The following is a 14682-nucleotide window of genomic DNA, read 5'->3' on the forward strand; positions in this document are numbered from 1 at the left end:
GTGCAGCAGGCATCACAGCTGGTTGTGCAGACCAGGCCTTTTTTTTTTTCTTCTCAGCACTACATCTTCGGCCATGTTAGCTGCCCAGTCTGCCTCAGCTTCTGGGAAGGGTGATGGTGTACAGGCGTCCATCAGGTTGTCGCCTGCACGTTGCGTGCTTAAAAAATGTCAGACAGATGCCAAAGCCTCATTAACCGGTTCAAAAAAAACAATAAAGGTCTGCTTTGGTCCTCCCTATTTCCTTTTGTGTGCTAAAAGCCAAAAAACAAACCAAAATCAAACACGTATTCCGTTAAACTATCCAACAATTCCAAATACACTCCAATTTTTTTTGGATTTGGGTTTAGAAGGGCCTCTTTGATCTGAACATTTCTTGAAAATTCTGAGAGTAGATATATATTCATATATTTCTGTAACTTTTTAGGGCCCTAGTAGCCTGGCGTCTTGAGCTACGGCCTTGGATAAACTCTGCCTTGTCAATCTGAATGGTGGGTCTGACGCCTCAATGGACGCCCATGCCAGTGACTATGTGGACCAGGCCAGCTGAATCAGTCACATTAGAATACATATTAGGCAGCTGTGTTCCGGTTGTTGAGCAGATGAGTCAGTTCTCTCCTCCGCGCTGCAGTGGGAGGGAGTGTACTGGACCAGCCAGCTGTTGATCATCACAAAGATGCATGTTCACTGCACTTCTTCAATCGGTGTGTTGCAGCCAGGTGCTGCTGGGCCCGCCCACCCTCCCCGTGTGAACACATGCGCACACATGAGCCTGTCTGCTTGTAAGTGGATGGACACGACTCTTGTCTAACTGCATGTCTGAGTGAGTGCAGGTGACGAGGCCCGACTCTGACATTAGGTCTGCGTGTGCGTTCCTGTTTGTGCCTATGTTTGTGTGCACACACCTCTGTGTACGTGTGTTTCCTCCAGCTTGTCTAATTAACCTGCCACAGACAGCTCTGTATACCAACAGGTGGCAGGATCAGGGAGGTCTGACTGACTGGATCACAGCCAGCCATCCTAATTACACAAGCCACTCTTCACTCCCGCCCATACATCACCTCTCACTGCTCACGCTATAGAACCCACTAGCTCTTATGACTAGGAGCCTTCACGCACCAGCAAGCCTAATAGACCCCACTCAGTTCTTTAAAGCATAATTGGTACTCTGAAGATTAGTGGGTCACTGTTGAGTGAATGTGAGGCTGCAACATCACATTAAGAAAGAACGCTGATCTTTTCTTTGACACGTTGCTCTCTGGCTTGCCGTGAGTGTGAGTGAGTGAGTCGACATGTGTCTCTGTTTGTTTGAGCGAAACGTCCAGCGAGTAGAAGTTGGGAGTGTTTGTGTTGGATCGTATTGTGTCTGGGTGAGAGCTACGTGCTGGGTTTAACATTTCACGATCCTCATTAATGCTCAGCTGGGCAGGAGGAAGAGCTGTTGAAGAGGGACAAATAAGCCAAAGCCCTGCAGAGAGCTGATACTCCCACAGCCTGTGTGTGAAACCCTGAGGCTCGTATAGGAACTGGAACCTTTGATATCCGATACAGGTGCGACTGTGTTGGGCTTGGGGTTGACTTGTTCCGTGAGGGCTCAGGTTGAAACCTAACGCTGGAATAGTCAATATTATCCTGGTTTTATGTCATGTAGTGTGGCTCAGTTAGATTGTATGCTGTGGTTTCATGGAAGGCAGTGCTTTTTGGAATCCTGCAGGATCCGGTCTCTCTCCAACATCAGCAACGTAGATAAACGGGAGGTGTTTTGACTTTGCATGCAGTGGCGAGATTAAAAAACAGCAAAATTCTGCCATTTGCACTGAAACACAGTATAAACTGCTCTGTCAGGCATTTCATGATGGAAAAAGAGAGAATGACAGACAGAGAGGAGAGAGACAGAGCGACAGAGAAAGCGCAAGTGCTTGACTGGATTTCTATTTGGAATTGGAGACGAATATCCTGCCAGGCACCGCTGGAGGTTGCCATCAGCATTTCAGAAACCATCCATTACCCAGAAACGTGTTCTCCACTGTTCCTGACACTCAGCTCTTTTAGCTACTTTTCTTGTGACCCTCGTCTTCCTCACACCACTATGATTGCGATCCTCCACAGTAGATCTGTCTCCTGCTGCCTGTCAGCATCAGATTCATATTGATTTTAATCTTGCAGTTCATGGATGCGAGCCTCGCAAGACAGGGTCAATGCTTTGCTGCTTAAAGGAGTCATCGAATAGATGGTCCTGGCTCTTTAAAAAAAAAAAAAATGTATTAGCTGTACAGGGTGGTGCACATCACGGTGGTACGCACCTGCAGCTACGGAGAGATCCCCCCCATAGAGCAAGAGGATCCTGTTAGCTTAGTCTGAACATCCCCAACCTCCCTCTCTCCTCCTATTCGTCTCTCTCCCTCCGTCTCTGTGGGAGTCCCCCTGTAGCAGGCTAATGGCCTGCCGTGACAGACTGAAATTCTCTGTGACAGCGAGCACGCGAGAACGTGCCTCGGCGCCGGCACAGCTCGAGGCAGAAGCGGTGGGGAAATGCAGCGAGGTCGATCGGTGCATGTGGGAATAGTGGCAGGCAGGGGCCAACTGGGCCTCCTGTTGAGTGCCGAACCTCTGACACCTCGTTCACTCGGGCCACTCTGCCCCCACGGGGTCTTTAGCTGGGAACTCTCCCCCATGGTGCCTTTAGCTGTGCGTTCTTCCCTGCAGGGTCTTTAGCTGTGCACTCTCGCCCACTGGGAGTGTGTCACTCATACTCCACACTGCCTAGACCTTCAGGTATGGCATGCCGGTATCCCAAGGTGCTTGAATTTCATGCTCCTGCCATCAGCTGTGTATGAGTGACACGCGAAAGAGTGAGAGTGCTCTGATTGTCATGTTGCTGCCACCCACCTCTATCCTGATTCAGATGCACACACGAGTACACACACGCACAAACGGAACTCTGAGGGACCTCTGCTTGGAGTGCCAATAGTACGGCTGTCGTGGATTTCAGCACCGCGGACAGTTCCAGGTTTTCTAGCGGTGTGGCACTTCTCTCCCTTTCCACACCCCTTTCAAATCCCCGAACTCCCGCTTTATTCAGTCGTCAAACTTTCTGTCCCTTTCTTACCCCTTTTTTATCTGCTGGGGTTTGTAGTCTGTAGATCTCGTCTCTTCGTGTCTCATCTCCAGCTCCTGTTTCTCACTCTCTTTGAGCTGCCCGTCCCCCGCTTCTCGGCATCATCTCTTCCCCTTTTCGTCTCTTTCCTCGCCTTCTCCCTGAGCTTTTAACGTCAGGCACATATTCATCTCGATGCGAACAGTTGCCTGGCATGATAAATATTTTATTAGCCATGCTGATCTTTCCAAAGGATGAATGCACGGAAGAAGTGAGAAAGGAGTTCCTCAGTCTCTCTGTGCTCTCCCTTTTGCCTGGCATTCAGACCTCCGCCACTCTGACCTCACTGCAGAGTAGCGGGCTTGTCCGATGCTCTGATATGGGGCGCTACTGCCTGCCTGCCCCCTTCCGTATGTTATATGGTTGGTACTGTTTTTACGTCTAGCCACTGAGCGCTTATTTCTCAGCAGTAGGTCATAGGAGGCTATGTTATTATTCAGAGGTGTTGGTAGTCGATAGAACATTATATCACAGGGAGAGTGCTAAAGTAACCCACAGCGCCTTTGGGCAAGCTCATTCTAATTTTGCCCAGTGTAGTTTCACTTTATATTTAGCCAATACAGATGATTGTATTTCCTCTGCTGCAATAGCTAGGAAACCCGTGGGATGGCTTTGTACGTTCCATTTCTGACACCCACTTGGTGTAGAAGCTGCAGTTCTGCTGTAGTTCTTTGTTGAAATGGGTCAAACAGGATGTGGGCTGAAGTGCTATCCTTGATTCCAAAAAAGCCAGTGGACCTCAGCAGTGGCCAGTGTGTTTTTGATTCTGGCTGGATGGATTTGTTGTACTTTTTATAGCAGTTAGCCGGGCAGAGAAGCGGATCTAAATCACTTCGCCGCAGAGAGCGAGACAAACCGATAAGGGTGGTGGGGTACAATGGTCTAAAGTGGCTCAAAGAAAATGTAGACCCTTCCCTCCAATGGTACGTGTACATAAAGAAATAGCTGCGGCGTGTGGCAGGTGTGATATTTGAACAGCCTTCCCAGATGGTGCAGTGCTGAGCTTGGAGCACACTTGCAGGTAAATTCCCATCAAGGGTTGGTACTATGGCCCTTTTCATTGTCATTTTTGTGATGACTCCATCCTCGAATCGGAGCGCCCCCAACTGAGACGTCTTCTGTATGTTTCATGTGATTGCCTCGGAAGATAAAGTTCATATTTGCTAAAGAGGTTTTGCATGCATGCCTGGCGGGTCTTTGAAGCTCACGAACATCTTTTTCTTTCGTTTTTCTCCCTTTCTCGGCCTCTCTGCTGATGATGCCGGGAAGCTGCTTTATGAAAATGTATTTGTTGTGCCATAAAGCGTGAGGACCATTGGCCTGCCTTTGCGGTAGAAGGACACAATGACCTTTCCTGTCGATTCTTGTGTTCTCGCCTTATTCTGCGCTTTATACCTCGGGATGAGGTTCAATGCAAGCCCACCCGAGGCCGGGGTAGACATGAATGCAGCTGTAAGAGAAAGAAAATCAGCTTTGAAAGACAAGTGAACATCATTCACAGGTTTGGAGCCGAGATGGATCGTTCACTGTGGCGCTTTTTTTTCCCCCTCTATGATGTTTAAATCTAAAGTCTGGTTTGAGATTTTCCCCATCAAGGTTATAGTGTTTTTCATGAATGTGTTCCTCTCATTATGTTGGTTTTATACCTTGTTCTGCTTGCTTTTGGTCTGATTTATGTGCATTAGGGTGCTTGAGCCAACATTCTCTTTTTGCAGTAGCTAATCAACTGCATTCTGTAGTCTGGTTCAGCGTACACGCGTCCAATTAACTGGTAACTGACTGTGGGAACGAAATCAACATCTGGAGAAGGTGAGCACATGTACTGATTAGACCTCGCTGTCATGTTGGCTGTGTTCTGGTATCGGACGTATACGACGGCCACCCGATGTGGTACGGAAAACGCACTGTGCTGTTCAAAACCTTTTTTCCTTTTCATACCTGAAGTGTTTCCTTTTCGTACCTCGTCTGCCGAAATGAAAGACTCACTGTGTTGGATATATGCAAGCTACAGGGAAGGAAAATGTTAGTCAAGCACCACCCCTTTCTCTCTGACTCAAACCTTCTCTCTGTTTGTCCTGTTGCTAGCCCTGCCTTGCTCTGTGTGGGTCACTACACTTGTCTGCTGGTGTGGGGGAATAACCATTTCATGTTTTCCTTCATTTCTCCCAGGTTCTTTGGTCCATTGTGCTGACACCCTGTGTCTCCGGAGACATCTGTGGTGAAGGCAGTGTTTGACATAATACCCTAGTTTAGTGGGCCCAATGGCTGGTGGTGGGTTAGTGTGACATTGTGTGTGTGTGTGTGTGTGTGTGTGTGTGTGTGTGTGTGTGTGTGTGTGTGTGTGTGTGTGTGTGTGTGCATATGAGTGTGTTGTAGAAGTATGTAGATTGGTCCTTAAGGGCCACTTGTTCTGATAGCATGGCGGCAACAGCCAAGCGGGATGCCAGCATTGCTTGAAACCACACGTCATCTTCCTACATACGCAGGAGAAGCACCTTTTAGAGGAAGGGCTGTGGTCCCCCCAGCTGTCATTTCAGAAACAAATGATTCAGTCTCCGGCTGATTCAGACAAAGGAGAAGGACGCACTCTAAACCCAGAGCAGCAAAGTTCTTGGGGCATGGAAGTCAGTGAACATGGGTGGATGATTTGATCCCTAGAGTTCCCCATAGCAGGAGCTGGCTGATAAGGGCATAATCAGCAGGCCTGAAGGACACAGTGGTGCTCAGCGCAGACAGATCATTTACCTCTTTGCCACAGTGTCTTATGCAGTGTTGATGACGTGGAGCTGCACTGTGCTGCGTGTTTAAGAATAGACCTGTACACATTACCCTTCCCCCACGTCTGGCATGAAAAGCAGTGTTGTGATTTGTCTGAGGTGAGTGTGTGTGTGTGTGTGTGTGTGTGTGTGTGTGTGTGTGTGTGTGTGTGTGTGTGTGTGTGTGTGTGTGTGTGTGCGCGCGTGTGTGTGTGTGTATTTTCCTGTGCGTCTGTCTGTCTGTGTGCTTATCTGTGTTTGTGTGAGTGAGTCCGTGTGTGTATGTGTCTCTGTGGGTCTATCTATGTGTGTGTCTGTCTGTGTGTGTGAGTCTGCATGTGTGTGCGTGCGTGTGTGTGTGTGTGTGTGTGTGTGTGAGGTCAAGGACAATCTCATATGCCTTGCCTCTAGCTGCTCTTGTGTGTACCCTTGTGGCGTTTATTTAAAGAGCTCATCAACCTCGTGTGCCCCTCCCACACACACACAGACACACAGTCCCATACCCAGAGTGTCCTGCCTCCCAGTCTACTGGATTAATTAATCTCCTTTCCCCTCCTGATCCGGGAGAGCTGCTGAAAAGGGCCTCGCCTCTCGCCAGTGGGCATCGAGATGCCAACTCTCTCACATTCATCATGGCGACTTTGGGGAGCGAGTGAGAAGGAAGGAGATATGGAGGTAGAGAAAATGAGAAAAACTATAATACAGGATGGAAGCAGAAGGAGGAAGGGTGAGCGGGGCCTTCTCCCTCCTGACTGCGGCTATGATTAAAAAGAGTGCTGTAGCAATTGTTTGGCTGAGAGGCCCACATTATAATGTACATACTGCTGAGGTGAGCACAAAGGGCGAGACTGTATAGAGAGCGTAATGAAGGGCATTCGATATTTAAGGTATATAGGGGACAGAGAGGCTATTGTAGATTAATAAGTACTGTTATTACCCCCTGCTTTTGCCTGTAAATACCCCTGCGCGTGTTTTCTTTCCGCCAGAGAAGCTTTCTTCAAGTTAATGGACCGTGATGTCCTAAAGACAGGCACGGGTGTGCAGACGTGTGTGCGCGCGACTCGAGAAAACACGGAGCACGCTAAAGGGGAACTAGCAAAAGCCTTAATCAATGGATGTAAGAAACGAGGGGCGAGCGGGGCGTGAACGTCGTCCTTTGATCGTTGCGACGCCTGAAGAGGCAGAGGGCGCTCACCGCTGCCGTGTGCGTCACGTCGACGCTACCGTCGGTGCTAACAAGCTAACGGCAAGAAAACATCCGGTGGAGAGGTCCATTAGTATGGACGACTCGACAGCTGTGTGGGTGGTTCGTGCTCCTTGCCTGGTCTTCCACGTTTCTCTCTCGCTCTGTCACGCCGACACACGCACTACTATCACGGGTTTTCTCCATCTTCCTCAAACTGTAACACGTTTAATATTTCATTCTTTGGATACGATCCGACTGTAAACTCCTATCAGCGTGGGCCCTTTTAATCAGACAGTGTGGAAATGGAAACTTCTTCCAGTTGCCTGGTGGGACACGATCAAAAATATCTGTAAATACTTCGCCAGTTGTGCCTGTAAATAAATGCGACTCATAGGGGAATATTTCATGGCTGCAAAGAGCTTTCCAGCAGCAGGTGAAAATGATTCTCCGTTTCTGCAGACCCCTTGATATTCTCTTTTATAACACTGCACAGTAGGCCTAGAAATGGGCACTGTTTGGCAGAAAAATATCTATTTTGTAAAAACAGCTTGTAGTAAAGAAATGGGGTTTAAGATAAGAATGATCTGAGAGGAGCAGTAGTGGAAGGGATGTAACCACTACAACGCTCTAATGATGTTCTCTCTGTCACCCTGGGCAATGGTCTTGACAGTAGCTAGACCCTTCAGCTCTGTTGTGTTCACTGATGTTGATCACCTCTCTCAGACTGTTAACTAGTGTGTGCAGAGGACTGTGCACGCAGACTTGCTGCAAAGAGGCATTTTTATCGAAGTGAAACACCCATGGGCCTTTCATCTAGCCCCGGACCTGCGGCAGCTCCCGCGCATGCTGCATTTATCAAAGCGGACAGAGCGGTGTGTCAAGGCAGCGCTGAGATATGGATCTCACCTGTCCAGGCACTCGTACGTGAGCGGGGGCTCTGCGGCGTGGAACTAACGTCCGGCCTGTCCGGCGAATCGGCTCCCTCTGGAGCGGAGAGGCTGGAGGGGTTGTGGATCGGAGCTGATAAAAGCGGTGGTGCCTCCCAACTAGACAGGAGTTTTCAAAACAGGCAGATGAGAGTACGTGAGACCCGGGAGCCCAGTTAGAGTGTGCCCTGAGGCATGGTTTTGAGATTCATGCATTTGATTATCCTTTTAATGCAACTTGTCTTCGGGTAGTAGTGCAATGAATATGTCATTTGGGCATCTGATTAAATTTAAAAGGCCTTGCCTTCTTGTGCCATGTTTGATGGCGCTTCAAGCCGAGCAAACGATGCTAGACAAAGAGGAAACCATTTGTCTGACTGTAAGGGAGTCAGCATGACGGTGCATTCAGAGTCAGTGTATCCAGACATTGTGTCATACCATTATCCCACCAATATCGCGTCCAGCAGCACTTCATCACTGATTGCTGTCTCCAAATGAGGACAGCCATGAAATGCAACCTCGAAATTATTCTAATTTAACTGCCTTTTGTCTGACATACATGGCGTATTTAATCTTTTTTTGCAATTCAGCGCGGCAAATCCTTCTGTTTATAGTAATATTGATTGGCGAAGCTTCTCTTATTTCTTAGACAGGGATTCTGGACAGTGTTTCCATATGTATTGTATTCCACTTATGCATGTTTTAGCTGTGATCTGCAGATAAGTCTTTGTGTCCTTTTAGAACATTCTGCTTATAAATGTTAACCCTTTAAGCCATGGAAAGCACATGTGTGTTCAACCGCTTTGTGAGCATGTATGAACATGAATTAGACTGGGATCGGAATGCCTTTAATACTGCCAGTCACACCGCCTTCTTCTTGATTAGTTTTACCCGTCAAGCGAGTCAATGTGCCTTGCTTCAGTTCATCTCGACATTACTGTGTAACTCATGACACCAAAAATCAAGACTAATTACAGTCTAATTCAGATCTAATTTGTCTCTGTACTGTTGGACATAGGATTGAAATAAAGTGACTATATACTGTTAGCTTTAATTTGAGACCATGTACGGAAATCTGAGTGGAGTACTTTGAAAAGCTGAATACTGATAACATGGTCTTAAATGTACTCAGTAGAATTTTCTGTTAAAGTATATACAACAGGTAACTTACTTATAATATCTTCAGGACACTCCTTGAAAAGACATGTGAAATGGCTGTGCTGTGTAGTTATTAGTTAAGTCATGTTCTTCATTGTTGGACATTGGTCATTTTCATTATGTTTTGTTAGCTAGCTAATTAGTCTTTGTCTAGAATACCACAAAGCAGGCCATTCTGAAGCTGACAAACTAAAATAACAAAAAAAAAAAAAAAATCCCCTAAATTTAGGAATAAGTGAAACACCAGCAGTGAAAAAAAATCACATTTGTAAAATACAGAAATACATTCACGAGCGTTGCAAAAGCAAACAATACAGCAGACCACAGAAGATCACTATTAGATCACTATCCAGGATCTATGCATAGGTTACTCTAAACATACTGCCATGTCCTGAGAGGGATTACAAGGTCCATAGCATGCTCCGATTCAGATTCCAGATGTCATAATCTAGCGTCTCAGCCGTGAAGCATGACACCATGGGCATGCATGGATGCTCGCTTGTGTTTACTGTTGATGTGGCTAAATTAATTTCCATCATTGGGTGACCTATTTTGAAACCAAATCTATGAACTGCTGAATACTTGAGAAGTCCATTTGTATGTGTTGAATAATAGGACAGCAGAGGTGTGAAGTACTACTAGTGGTATCCTGAGAAATGTGACGTTTGCCTGTGAATTATAATTACACTTTGACAGTCCCTAGGTGCCACCAGGTGGCGCAGTTCCTAGTTTTCAACTGTGGAAGGAAAAAAAAAAAAGAAGAAACGACTTTTTTTCGATTTTTACCAGAAATATGAAAAATGTAAACCAGTGGACACAGATTAAGCATTTTACAACTGAAAAGCAAAGCGACTGCCAAGGAAAATAAGAGAGGATTTTTGAGGGGTTGTGATATATACTGCACCAAACAGCTCAGGGTCAGATGTTTGTGTGATTCTGTACTGAAGACGCAACAGGGCGAATGCAAAATGTGTTCTTTGACACACACATAATGAGGGGCTGTGTCATTAACGGTGTGCAATACAATACGAGGAGCTCAAACAGAGAAGCACGAGGAACTGGAGAGAATGAAGAACATGTGCATAAACATGCTGAGCTATCCGCATTCGCTTCTGATGGATCGAGCACGAATGACCCTAAAACGTCTCTCACGCTTGCAGATTCCGTCTCGCTCTCTCCTGCTGCGTAGCGAGCGCTCACTCAGGGCGCTTCACATCTGGCGCGAGGGCTTCAAAACCCGCCTCTATCCCCTCGCCGCCTCGCTTTTAAAGGCGACGCCATGCTCTTTTATGTGCCTTTGAAAACCCTCTTCAAAAAGGGAGGAAGTTCTCATTCATTATACCCTTTATTGCTCATGCTTGTATTAAGCCTTGCATTAATATGTATCCAGTGGCTAATGTGTGTTTATTCCTAAATCGTTCCCAGCCGAGAAATGACAGGACAGAGGCGCGTGGGAATGACGGCGTGAGAATAGATGAGAACCGTCTGGTAGAGACGTGGGACGAGATTCTCTTGTTTATTTTAAACCACTCACCGTCCTTGGAAAAAACAGGCCCAAGTGTCAGAGATTAGAAACTAGATTGGCAGCGGGTGTCTGGGTAAGAATGTCTTATTGCTCATCAATGCATTCTCTCATTTCCTTTTCATGATTACTCTGTTCCCTGGACATGCAGAGATCTGGCTAGTGTTCCAGTATTCCTTTTTTCCTTCCGCTCTCTGGACGTGCTCCTTTCAGTGCTTCTTCATCCTGGCATAGACGCGATTGAAAGCAATTTCATGTGAATCCTATAATCATCAGAGGTATTCCGCATGCAGGACGGGATGCATTCAGGGAAAATCATTTTCAGAGAGGGGTTTGAAGTGAAAAAATATTCCTCACCCTTTTTGATTCTGTGGATCTGAATAGTGAAGTGTACCTGCAACATGCTCAGACGTGAATGCCTGTGTGTGTGTGTGTGTGTGTTAATTCTATTGGAGTCCTTGTAAAGCAGTGCAAGAGCTTTTATGGCTGCGGCTCTGGTAAGCTGCAGTCACTTGACTCTGGCTGCCTTTGATGAGGGGTTCAAAGCGGCGCTGGCTGGGTGGGTTCTGGCATGTCCTCCGAGCTGTCGTGCCTTCGGTGTGCCTCCCGTCCTCTGGCTCTCACCGCCCTCTCTCACCTGCCTGTGTGTGTCCTCTCACCTCTGCACCTGGCCATGTGGTTGTGGAGGGTGGGGGGAGGGAACAGCTGTGCTCTGTGACACCCACACACACACGCACACACCCACACACACACGCACGCATGCACGCACACACACACGCACACACCCACACACCCACACACACACACACCCACACACGCACACACCCACACACGCACACACGCACACACACACACACACACGCACACACACACACACACACACACATGCACACAGGAGCAAAACATGCTGTAGAGTCAAATGGAGCGCAACCAGAAATCAGTAGCACCAGTGGCATTCAGTATTATATAAATATCATACTGATAAGTTTTACCAAGGGAGGAGATGATGAACATGGAAGAAAATGTTCCTTTGGGATTACTGTTATCCATCCATCCGTCCTTGTGTCACTGTATCCTTGGAGCTCACTGTTTCGTTCTCAGTGTTTGATACCTATAGTTTAGACCCGAAGATGCTGAAGAACAGGAAGTGAGTGAAATCTGCAGAGAACCCTGTCACTCTGTGTAACTGCAAAAGAGGCAGCCGGTGAATCCAGTGCAGAATCCAGTCACTCAGAGTCATTGCAGAAGAGGAAATCTGTGAAACTCGCACAGAATCCAGTCACTTGAACAATCAGCATAATACTTCTGCTTTATATATATATATAATATTTAATATTCATTCATAGTTGGTTATGGGCATAAAGGGGAAGCTTCACCATTATACCTGCAACTAGAGAGGTTTAAAAGGTCTCAGTTTTTAATAAATGTATTGCCTTTGTGTAAAGCCATTTTAAGACATATATTTCATACTTTCTGCAGTACAGCAAACACTTAAGGAAGTTCAGGAAAATTGAGATAAAAGGCAAAATTACATTGCACAAAAGTACAAACGCAAGGTGGCACAAAAATGTTAACACAAAGTTGATATATAAAGCATGATAAAGATAGACTTTCTCACAAATAGTCTGGCGTGATAGTCCAGAAGCTGTCCTTTTTGTGACGTTTATGCTTAGACACTGGACCAGAACAGCATGCTTTGGTAGAAGGAAGAAGGCGATCTGCTGTCCAGGTCATGTGTCAGCCTGTCTGTAGTAGTCCATTTGTCTGCGAGTGATGGAGCCCAGCAGAGATTGGGGATGATGGCCTGAGTAAGTGAGTAACTTAATGCCCTTGTCTGATGATCCACCATTCTGCCAGTCTGTGGTGTGAACGGTGCTACCACGCCTTTACTAGAACTCTGCCTGCTCCCTTACTGGAAACACCACCCCCTCCATCTCTCCACCTCTCCACCCAGGGTGCGCACTCTGTCTCTTTCACATAACCATACAGGACCCTGTGGTACAGACCTACCCTGCCTTATCCTGAAAATCCAGGCAGCCGTCTACGGCTGGGTCTGAACGGCTCTTGGGTTACACATTATTCCTAAATTATTGGAAACCCCGCCCCCACTACTCCCAGTCTGCTTAATCTTCTCAGTCCTAATCAATGGCGCCATTGGGAATGCACATAACTTGGAGGTGATGTATTAAGCATGGCTCGTGTCTGGCAGGTAGCGACTGTATTAGCCGTTAGCTGTTCCGGCAGCGCGGCCAGGTGGTGTGGCTCCGCCCCATCGCTCTCCCTGGCGGCTAGAAGTGACACTCCATCAGAGAAATTGATTGGGCTGGTTGCATGGCTAATTTATTGATGATCCGCAGGGATAATGAGCGTACAGTCCACCGATTGATGTCCAAGTGGCCACGCAGCAGTACTGGGGTTGATGCAGTCCTTCGGCTGGGACGTGGAGCTAATGCACAGCTGTATTGATTAAACCCTAATCCAAAATAATCTTCCTGGTTAGGTTCATCTTTCATTCAGCCCATTTTCATTTCAGGATCACTTAATCAGCTGTTCAATGCACTAAACTAATTTAATAACTAACTACAAGCCCTATATCTATACATTTTCAAAAGCATTAAAATATGCAAATGAATATCTATCCATACACCTGTCCAACTAATACACTAACATCACAGCTCAGCAAATGAATTCTCCATAGGGATTTTACTTTCGACCCCAGTGGTGAACATAACATAGACACATAGCATATGTGACGTCATATGATCTTTATACTCCATATTCCGTTCCAGGTTTGCAGGTGGATCAGCTTTACAAGCTGCAAGTCAGATGTGCTCATCAAACACTGGATTTAACTCATCGATAATTATTAATTAAGTTTAGTAGGTGTGGTAAATCAAGGCAACAACTGTCGAGTGATTTCACAAAAAGACCAACTATTGCACAAATTACTATTTTTATTTTTGGTGGTTGTTTTCTTGTGTTTTGTTTTTAGCAGTGGTTATCTATACTAATTTCAAAGAACTAAAAATAGCTGAAAAGTATGACAAAACTGAATCAGCACCTATGTGACAAAGCTGGAATGTATGGTTCGGCCGCTGTTTTGAAAAGGAAGTTATGGCTTGCATATAAGACAAATGCATAAAGACACTGTTGTAAAAACTGTTGTACAAAATGAAGTCAAATACAAGAAAAAGTGCTGCAGGGGACAAGAAACTTGGGGTCCTGAGAATAAAAAAAAAGTATTGTGGTCTGATGAGTTGTCATTCATCTCAATTAATTATTTATGCACCCTAAGAAAACCGAAGGATGCCTTCAACCCACAGTGTATGGCAGAAAATGTTAAACACGGGGCATGTCTGCTTCTGTGAGTGATAATTGCTCTTCATGGTCATATTATCCCAAGCAACGTGAGGGCATTTTCCAGGACCAGGTGCATGTCATTGTGCAGACGCTGCGCTCTCATGATATTTACAAATTTCCTCCATGCACACTGCTGAACAAATTCGAGGTTTGGTTTAATGAAAGGCAGGAGCCCTGTCAACAGATCCAAACATGGCTAAGCCCTTATGGGAAGCTAGTGCACAGAGAGTGGGGCAGATTTCCATGTCCTTCATCTCGCAAAGAACCGGACGCTTTGTGAAGAATGGGCCCGATATGTCATGCATGTCAGGACTATGACAGCACTACAGGAAGGGTGTCAGTTGTTCTGAAGATAAAGGGTGTCCACACCCTTTATTAGACTTTTCCTGTATTATGGTCTTCCCCCTGTGGGCATAATAATGGTTCTTTACTCCACTGACTGCCGGTTTTTCAGGGTTCTGTCTTCATAACCCTGTATTCCCAAATCTGTCTATGAATTTAGGGTGATGGCATGCCTCTTTCAGGGCTTTAAAATATTCATTCTTTGGGCAACCACTTATTCTTACATTCCTGGCTGTGATTTTTGTGTTAAAGTCTTGTGCTCGCACATGTGCATCACA

The 14682-nt window shown here is 46.3% G+C and overlaps 1 protein-coding gene and 1 long non-coding RNA gene across 7 annotated transcripts in view; both read left to right on the plus strand.

Annotated features, from left to right (window-relative positions):
• Nucleotides 1–14682, plus strand: part of gpc3 (glypican 3) — an 82787-nt gene that overhangs the window by 26067 nt on the left and 42038 nt on the right. Inside the window, exon 1 of one of the 6 annotated variants that reach the window (XM_081699021.1) lies at nt 6445–6585. The exons of the other annotated variants lie outside the window; for them this stretch is intronic. The gene's annotated coding sequence lies outside the window, so the exon portion shown is untranslated. Of the gene's footprint in view, nt 1–6444; nt 6586–14682 lie in introns of those variants that run through there. 6 annotated transcript variants of the gene reach the window in all.
• Nucleotides 6501–14184, plus strand: LOC145651693 (uncharacterized). The gene is made up of 3 exons (XR_014117578.1): nt 6501–6637; nt 12376–12514; nt 13492–14184. It is a non-coding gene; the product is annotated as an uncharacterized LOC145651693 (long non-coding RNA).

This window comes from Electrophorus electricus, chromosome 16 (assembly GCF_041902795.1).
Source record: "Electrophorus electricus isolate QZ-2024a chromosome 16, ASM4190279v1, whole genome shotgun sequence".
Classification (NCBI taxonomy): domain Eukaryota; kingdom Metazoa; phylum Chordata; class Actinopteri; order Gymnotiformes; family Gymnotidae; genus Electrophorus; species Electrophorus electricus.